This window comes from Phaseolus vulgaris, chromosome 1 (assembly GCF_000499845.2).
Source record: "Phaseolus vulgaris cultivar G19833 chromosome 1, P. vulgaris v2.0, whole genome shotgun sequence".
NCBI lineage: Eukaryota > Viridiplantae > Streptophyta > Magnoliopsida > Fabales > Fabaceae > Phaseolus > Phaseolus vulgaris.
Genome location: NC_023759.2, coordinates 17401604 through 17412098, shown reverse-complemented (window position 1 = coordinate 17412098; position 10495 = coordinate 17401604).

The window sequence follows — 10495 nt, the reverse complement described above, 5'->3', positions numbered from 1 at the left end:
TTTTTGTTTCTGATTTATCATTTTTTGTGTACTTTGAATTTTTGAGTACTTCTTTTTTCTACTCTTTTATAACACTTTAAAGAACACACATCCAGAATTTCAGAAATTTCCAGTGAGTAAATCAATTGCAATAAATCGAAACAGTAAGCACGTTTTAAGTAAAACAGAGGAATCCTAACAGGAATGAAAAACAGAATTAAGAACTAGCAAAGACATAATGGAAATGATGTATAGGAACTTGTATAGATCTAAAATACAAGTATGAACTCAATACTAAAACAGAAAATGCACAAAGGATCAATTATCAAACTCAGAAAACTGTATTACACCAAAGCAAGAAACCAAAAATTCAATAAAAGTACTACAAGAAGTGATGACATTCTTGGAAAAACATGACTATGACAAAACTTGTATGGACTCAAAAAGGAAAATACACAAACACATGATAGGCACAATTAAGAAAACAGCAATAAAACTCAAAATAAGCCTAAAAACAGAAATGTAAACAACAAGAATGATAGAGCTCTTGAATTAAAGTGCAACACAACTCAAAAATTAAACAAGAACACACCTAAACTCTAGATACCACATGATATGATTCCAATAGCACAATATGAATGATTCTTGACATTCTTAGGAATCAACTTGAGTTGGATATGAGATAGGCACTTTTTAATAGAATTGGATCAAGGTTCTATGTTCAAGAACTCACCAAGACTAGTACCAAAACCCAAACTCACATGGAAGATCCATGTATTGTCAATTGAATCAAAACAACAACTAGAAATGAAGAAGAAGCAAAGAGGAACAACAAATGTAAAAGGAACCGAAGCAAAACAGCAAAAGAAACTAGAATACCGAACTGAAAATGCAAAGAACACAAGCTAAGACATGAACATAAAAGGAGAAGGAAGGAAGGAGAAGAGAAAGCACATGAAGATGGAGGGATTGGTTGGATGATCACGCCACTTAGAGGATGAAGACTCCAAGATGAGTGTGCTATGCCATCACTTGAGGTAACCAAGAACACTCAAGATAAGACTAAGTGAGGAAGGCAGAAATGATGGAAACCATCCAGCCACATACATCCACATAATGATGATGAAGAAGAAGCATTGGATTTGAGGACAAATCCTTTTCAAGAGGGAGGGGATGATGGAAGAGGCCCAAGCCCATGATAGAAAAAGCCCAAGCCCAAGCCCAAATACAAGTTCAAGCTTCAGCTCAAGCCCAACAAATAGAATATATGGGCCAACTGAGCATCATTGGATGTCTTTCTTTTGTAATTAATTTTGAGTATTTTTTGTAGAACATAAAGGGAGGTGTAGATATAAATATAAGAGGTGCAAATGTATAAAGCTAAGTCACACCTTCCATGTGACACAAAAGAAGGTGTAGGTATAGATTTAGGAGGTGCCAAAAATAGAAACCAAGTCACACTTCCCTTGTGACTAGGAATTCGCTCCAAATTCAAATGCTTCTCATTTGAATTTCCCTCCACTTTCTTTTTAATTTCCAGCCCTCTAAACACTATAAATAAGAGGGCTTGGCTCATGTATTTGAAAGATTAATGAGAGTAATGTTATGCTGCCCACATTGTGCCATACATTGCTTTTGCCTAGTTTCTAGGACCTAATCTTCATCTTCATCACCTACCATAGGACTGGCCGAACCTCCCTTCTTCCATACACATCATGCACCTTCAAGATCACCATAGCTCCTAGGAGGATCTTGCACATCTCAATCCATAACTTCCGCACCATTTTTCACAACATCCAAGAAGAGCCCTATGAGAATGCCATCATTTGGTATCATGAGCATAGGTTCTTCAAAGATGAGTAGTTCTTGGTCATTTTCATTTTGAGTTCTTCTTATTTTTTCCTTGTTGTTCATCTTTACATTCCATATTGTCTTGCTGTTTTTTAATTTTTGATTTGAATTGGTGTGCTGTTTGGAAATTCCAATCGGTGCATCTTGTTCAATTGTTCTTGAGCAATCTTTGTGCAATTTTTGGTAGGATTCCATACACTTTGTGTTGCTGTTTTTTATTTTAGGTATTTGAGTCCTTATTGAAATTTTATTTGGTTCATTTTATGGTCTTTGAGTCTTTTAATTTCTGAATCTATATGTGTTTTGTCTAGTCATGTTTTTCCAAAATGTCATCAAATCATAGTAGTACTTTGTTTGGCATATTTGTTTCTTGATTTTGGTCTAAATGTTTGTTTTGAATCTGCTATGTTTTTGATCCTTTGGTGTCTTTTATTTTTAGTTTGAGTTCATATTTGTGTTTAGATCTACACAAATTCCTTTTCACCAATTCCTTTGTGTTTTTCTTTTGGTATCTTGCTGTTTTTTCCAGATTTTACAGAATCCCCTGTTTTGCATAACTCTGTGCTGGCTGTTTTGCTTAAGAAAATTATTTTCCCACATAGGAAATTTCTGATCCTCTGGATTATGCAAGATTGAGGTGTTACAGAAAAGACAAAAAAAGAATCAGGTCAAAAGAGTCAATAGAAAAAAAATGATAAATATTTTAAAAACAGTGTGCAAATCTGGCGCTACAGTTGGCGTAACTGAACACTGATTTTAGAAAATTTATTAAAGAAAAATGGTTCATGCGTTTGGAGTGAAACCAACGCCAGAATTTAGTTAAGATCTTGAATTATTGGAATTTAAATTTTCAGAAGCAAATATTAAAAGGACAGCTCAGCATAAATCGGGGAAAATCACGTTCTCTGGCCCACAACAATTTTTCAGTGGTGCTGTTTTTTATTTTGAAATCAATTCTAGTGCTATTCTTAGGATCCATTTTGTGTGCCTACCTTTGTTTGAGTACCTTTATTTGCTTGTCTAATATTTCTTTGGAACTCTTTCTAGTTGTCACAATTTAACTCCATTTGTGTGGTACTGTTTTCCCAATTAAATTGTTTCTTGCTTTAAATCTTTGGCCTCTAAATTTGGTGCTGGATTGATTCTCAATTGGTGCTTATTTGAGTGGAAATTTGACTTGAGTGAGGTTTAGCTTACTTGATAGGTGCTGGATTGGAGAATTAATTCCCTAATTCTAAGAGGAACAAAGGCAAGGGCAGAAAACAAATACCTACCAAAAACACCACAAACATTGGAAGGCCCAACAAAGAAAAGACAACCAAGGAAGTGCCAATAGCAAAAAAAAAAAAAGATCAACAAAGGGAGTTTTCTTAATTTTCTTTGCAACTTAACTTTTGTTAATTACTTCTTTAATTACGTGATTAGACGGTGAGTGTGTCTTCAAGGGCTCCAAGTGTCCAAGAAGCCTCACCTAGGGCCGATTAGTTTAGAACTATCTAGTTTAGCAATTGTTAATTGTTTTAATTGCATCTCTTTGCTTTAATTAGCTACGCTTATTAATTGTCTTGTGTTGTTTAAAGCTTTGTTAAATTTGTTTTGTTTGTTAAATAGTTTGCATTGTTTTCTTGCATTCAAAATTTGATTTCTACATCCTCATTGTGTTTCAAGTGATTTGTGTGAAGGTCTTGAGGGGTAGTTTTTGGCTAAGGCAAAGACTTGGTATTTAAGTAGTCCATTGTGACTCACCTCTCTTACCTGGAAAACTACCTTCATTAGCTTCCCTCCTCTTTCTTAAAAGTAAAACATTTCTAAACACAAAGTTTTAGTCATGTCTTCTCACTCTTCTAAATCTCTTAAAAGTGAGGTGAAATCCTTGAAATCTCTTTTGAAACAACTTTCCAAGGATATGCAATCAATTTCATCTAAACAATTGGAGAATGAGGCTAAAACTAATAAATTGACTAAAGCAAAGGATGAGGAGTCTCAGATTTTAAAAAAATTACCTTCTCATGCATCTATCTCTAAAGATCATGATTCTTTTGCGGAGGGAAGCCTTAGAATAAATGATTATTATCAAGCACCCCCTAGAAGACATAGAAGAGATAGAAAAGAACAAGAAAACCAAGAGAGGTTAGGATAGACCAACCCCATTTCCATGGAAAAGAAAATATAGAAGCTTGACTAGATTGGGAAATGAGGGTAGAAAAATTGTTTGCTTCCCATAAAGAAAGAAAGGAAAGAAAAATACAAAAGAAAAGAGAGGAAGTCGAAAGGGAAGCTAAAGAAAAAGAAAAAGAAAAAGAAAAGCATGAGAAGACCCTTGAGAAACAAAAGGCGTGGGAGAAGAGTGTTTCTTCCCACAAGGTCATTCAACAAGACAAAAGATTTAAAAATACCTTTGAAAATATGTGTCTTGTTGAACAACCTCAAAGCCTTACCTTTTGTAAAGGAACACTTGCAAGCATAGAAAAAAAAGAAGAAGAATCCTTAAAAGAGGCTTGCATAGATTATTTTACACATATACCAAGATATCCCCAAGTGAAGGTCAAGTTATCTATAGGTAACTACCAAACCAATTTTTTATGTGAGGTAGTACCTAAAGAAACTTGTCATGTCTTATTTAGACAACCCTTGCAAAGCATTAAAATTTGCATGAACAATGGTTGTATCAACGAGACTACCTTCACACATAAAAGAAAAACTCTTCATAAAGGAGAACTCATGGGACAAAATAGAGTTGATAAGACTCTAGAGCTTTTAAAGGGAAAACTTTTGTCGCCCATGAGAAAAGAAGTTCAAAGACATTACCCTAGATACATTTCTTGTTTTACAAATACGCCTGAGGCAATGTCTTAAGAACTCTATACTCCTTCACCTTTTGCAAATGATCCTTAGGAAGACACAAATTTCATATTAGAGCTTCCTAGGACAACAAAAGGTTTTGATTCCATTTTCATGGATATGGATAAACTCTTCTCTAGAGAAGTGATACATCCTCATGGTTTATCTTCAAGCATAGTGTTGGATAGAGCTCCAAATTTCGCAAACCATGATTTGAGGATTCTCTTGGGAAAACTTGCAACTAAGTTGTACACTTTAAATTCTTATCATCCTCAAAAGCATGGTCAAAATACATTTGAAAATCTAGCTCTTTCTACTATGCCTAGAATAATCATAAAGGACCAACACAACTCTAGAGATGAGCATACATACCATAGCGTAGTTCACAAAACTACCAATATTTCCCATTTGAAGTTGTATATGGACTTAATCCTCTTTCTCCTTTAGATTTATTACCCCTTCCTAATCCACATACCTTTGTGCATAAGGAAGGAGTTACAAAAGATGATTTTGTTAAGAAAATGCATGAGAGGATTCAAGAACAAATACAACAACGATAGAGAAATATTATGAGAAGTTGCCAAAAACAATAGAAAAACAAAAGGAATGACAACTTCCTAAAATTAATGTTTACACAACTGCTCAAACTAACACATTTGATTTTTTTGATGACTCACAGAGATGGACATTTGATCCTGGAGGACGAGCCTAGTTTTTCAAAATAGGAATAAGGTTGTTGTTCGAGATCAAACCTGTAGATCTGAGGACAGATCCTCTCAAGAAGGAGGGGATGATGGAAACCATCCAGCCACATACATCCACATAATGATGATGAAGAAAAAGCATTGGATTTGAGGACAAATCCTTTTTCAAGAGGGAGGGGATGATGGAAGAGGCCCAAGTCCATGATAGAAAAAGCCCAAGCCCAAGCCCAAATACAAGTTCAAGCTTCAGCTCAAGCCCAACAAATAGAAGATATGGGCCAACTAAGCATCATTGGATGTGTTTCTTTTGTAATTACTTTTGAGTATTTTTAGTAGAACATAAAGGGAGGTGTAGATATAAATATAAGAGGTGCAAATGTATAAAGCTATGCCACACCTTCCATGTGACATAAAAAGAAGGTGTAGGTGTAGATTTTTTTTTTAAATAAAAGCTTCCATGTTAGGTATCACTATGCAACTTAAGATCTCAGCTAGGCTGACACCTCAAGTTACAACAATCATTTACCATCACATGAAAAAAATATTATTGAACAAAAGAAAAAAAATAAAAATAAAAATAAAAATAAAAAATACAAAAATACGGGGGGACTAGACCAAAACCCATATGTTAACAAAAACGATACATAGGTAGACTATACCTATTCATAAAGAATTCTAAGAATAGACAAGGTGGAAGCCTATTATACCAAAGAAAAGGCTCTCTATGAAAAAATCCTAAATGAGCCAACTTATCAGCACACGCATTTCCTTCACGAAAAATATGAGTAACCGTAAACCTAATTTTCCCACAGTAATTAAGACAAGCATTCCATCGATTACGAAGCATCCAAGGAACAGTTGTCCTAGCAGTAAACGCAGCACAAACCAAAGCAGAATCACATTCCAACCAGATATTAGTAAGCCCCATCTTTTGAGCTTCCTCCATAGCATGTATAACCCCATAAAACTCAACAATCAGAGCAGTCTGAACTTCAAGAAATGCAGAAAAAGCTGCAATAAATTCCCCCATACTCCCACGAAAAATACCTCCGCAAGTAGCAAGACCAGGATACCCCCTAGCAGCCCCATCAGTGTTAATTTTAACCCAGCCTGGTGAAGGAAACTCCCATCTAACAGGAAGAGGACGTAAAACTTTACCAGTACGAGTGTTAATACCAAAAAACTTGAGCACATTGAAATCGAACATATCATTCTTCATTGAAGCTTTAGACGAATTACCCACTAGACAAGTTAAATCTTTAATAACCAAAATAGCCCTAGAAACCTTAATCTTATCCTGAAAACGAGCATAATTCCTCATACGCCATATCATCCAAATAGAAAAAGTTATCACAGCTAGCTTAATCAATTTAACCAACGGACTACCATCACTCTTAATAAAAGAAAGAAGATCATCCTTATTAGAGAAATGATAAGTAGGAAAAATGTGTTGAACCCAACTCCAAATACGCAAAGCATTAGCACATTCAAAAAATAAATGTTGAATAGATTCCTCGTGCTTTTCACAAAGCGTACACATAGAACAAATATGCTAACCTTCATTTTGAATATGCTGATCTGTAGGAAGCCGCCCATGAAAAACTTTCCAAAGGACAAGAGTTTTGGAAGGCGGAATATATGAAGACCAAATAAATTTACCCCAACCACAGGAAACCCCTGGATCCAAGAAAAAAGTCCTAGCTGATTTAAGAGTGAGATAACCACAGGAATATCCTGTACTGCCCTAACCATGATATGACTAAAAAGATGAGGCATATGCTGTAAAGACAATGGAATATTCCAATCACCACCTGTCCAAAGTTGAGAGACTGTATCCGAACTACTAGCACCATCAGATAATCCTGCAATATTTGCTAAAGAAATAGTAGCACACCATTTATCATTCCAAAAATTAATAAGAGAACCTGTACCAACAGTCCAAGAAGTATAATCAAGTATAGTAGAATAAAACTGCTTAATTCCAAGCCAAAGAGATGACGATCTATAAACCATTTGAAACTCGTATTTTGATTTAAGGACCCTGGCTTTCAAGAGCAAAGACCAACGCTTGTTGCTATAAGCAAAGTTCCAAGCAAGCTTAAGAAGATATGCATTATTTTCATGGTGAAGGTTAATAATTTTCAAACCTCCATTCTCAAGGGGAGAACAAATCGTATCCCAATTAACAGTAGCTATACCTTTTTTCAAAATATCACCAGTCCAAATAAAATTTTGACACCACTGCTCAACTTGCTTAAGAAGAGAAACAGGCCATTTATACAAATTAAAACTATAAGCTAGAAGACCCGTAATCACCGTATTGACCAACTGAACCCGACCCATCATGCTAAGAGATTTACCTTTCCAAGAAGCTAACTTCAATTTGACTTTATCAGCCAAAGGTTGAAGAAAAAGACCCCTTGGAGCACCAACAAAGATAGGCACTCCTAAATAAGTGAAAGGCAAACAACCATGACTACATGAAAGAATACGCTGAATTTTGGTGATAAACCTTGTAGAATTATCCATGGTGAAAAAACTACTCTTAGAATTATTAACATATTGGCCAGAGAAATCACCATATGTTTTAAGAAAATTACTCAAATTTCTAAGAGACTTATTATCCGCCCTACAAAAAATGAAAATGTCATCCGCATATAAAATATGAGAGGGAGTGAGAAAACCTTGTGGACTAGCCATATGTAGAATCTTCTTATCATTCACAAGCTTTGAGAGACCTCTACTAAGAACTTCCTCTGCAAGACAAAAAAGTATAGGAGACAAAGGATCACCTTGTCTAACACCTCTACTACAAGGAAAAAAACCCACCAAACTACCATTTATTCTGATAGAAAGCATAGCTGAACGAAGAATAGTACTAATCCAACCGACAAACGAGGGGTGAAAACCAAAGCGTGACAAAACTAATAGTAAAAACTTCCAACTTAGAGTGTCAAAGGCTTTGTGAATATCAACTTTGTAAGCCACATTGCCTCCATGAACCTTTTTAGAAAGCAAGTTAATAGCTTCAGAGGCAATACTAATACAATCTTGAATCTGTCTGCCCTGCACAAACCCATACTGATTAGGAGAAATAATTCTGGCAGCCACAAGAGCAAGCCGATCTGCCAAAATCTTGGAAATAATCTTAAATTTAAAATTAGCAACAGCAATCGGCCTGTAATCTTTAATAGATTCAGCACCCTGAATCTTAGGAATAAGAGATACCACATTACTGTTCATTCCAGGGAGAACGCAGTTTTGTTTAAAAATCTGTTGGACTGCCTTACAAACATTTGTCCCAATAATATCCCAACAAGAATGATAAAAAACACCACCAAAGCCATTAGGACCAGGAGCACTATTACCATTAAGGTTAAAAACAACATTCCTGATTTCCAAAAAATCAGGACACTTAATCAACATCATATTCTCCTCAGAGGAAACCAACTCAGGAATATAAGTACCAATAAAATCTTCCATATTGTCTATATCCTGATCATGAGAAATAGACTCAGCATAAAGAGTTTTATAAAAGTCCAAAATATGTTCCTCAATGAGTGTAGGATCCTCAGTAACAACATTATCAATTCGTAGACGATGAATCCCACTAGAATTATTCCTCCTCTTGACCACAGCATGGAAAAAAGCAGTATTTCTATCCCCATCTTTAAACCAATGCATTTTAGCCCTTTCTTTCCAAAACAAATATTGACAGTGAAGAGCATGATCAAGCTCCTCCTTAGCGATCCTTTCTTGATAGAGAAGCCCATCAATATCAGACATACTAGCAGTCTCTAAGGTTTGTTGAATACCAAGGAGAAGACCCTGTTTAAGAAGAACTGCATTGTGAACATTGCCAAAAGAATTTTTATTCCAGTCACGTAGCTCAACTTTCAACCTTTTTAACTTATGATGTAAAATAAACATAGGACAACCAACAACCTTATTAGCCCAAGAATCATGAATAAGCTTCATACATGAAGCGTTTTGAAGCCACATAGAAAAGAAACGAAAATTGCTACCTCAAAGAATTACTAGCAAGACTAGTAAGAATAGGGGAATGATCTGAACAATTTTTAACAAGAACCTGATAAGTACAAGAATCCCATGCATCCAAACACACTCCGTTACATAACGCCCTATCCAATCTTCTATGAATTCTATGGAGCCCTCTCCTTCCATTACACCAAGTATAGCAAGTTCCAGTAAAAGGCATACAAGAAAGGTCATTAGTATTAATCCTATCAAGGAATTCATTACAAGAAACTTGATTAGGAGCCACCCCTCCTTTACAGTCATCCGTCGAGAGCACAACATTAAAATCACCCATAATACACCAAGGCCCTATGAAGGAACTAAGATCCCTCCACAAAACCCGTCTAGCCACGTATGTGGTAGCACCATAAACACCTGCAAAACTAAAACATTTATCATGCAAATGACAAGTTACAGAAATAAATTGTTCATTTACCAAGAAATTCCGGACCAAATTAGGAACCGACAAACACCAAAGCTTAGCGGTTTTATTAACAATAGGAGACGTAGCCACCAAATGCATATTAACAGATTTGAAAATGACTTCAAAAGCATCAGTGTACGGCACCATAGGTTCAGCAAGAAAAACCAGAAGAGGTTTATGTAGTTTGAGTAAACTAATCAACATCTCCACAGTTTTGTGGTTTCCCAATCCTCTAACATTCCAGAAAAATGAAGAGACTTTCATTGCGACGTTGTGGAGAGAACTGCCTTAGCAGTTTTTTTAGATTTACCATTCTTCTTAGGTGGTCTCCCTGGTTTTCTTTTAGTGCAAAATATTTCCTCCCCAGTATCACTGTCATCCTCCTCCATCTCGTTGGGATCAGCCCAAAATTTTGAAAGAACATTTGTATTTTCCAAACCATCAAGAGAGGAAAAGTGATTTTGCAGGTCCAACGATAGTGCTTTAACATCCGCAGAAGATTTAGCCTTCTGAGGTTCAACAATGGCAGTAGACGTACGAATATAAGGATCACCTCCCACATCTGTAGTGTCTAAACCATCAAGAGAGGAGAAGTGATTTTTTAGCACCAACGACGGGGATGGTACAGTCACAATAGGAGAGACCTCCTCATGATGAC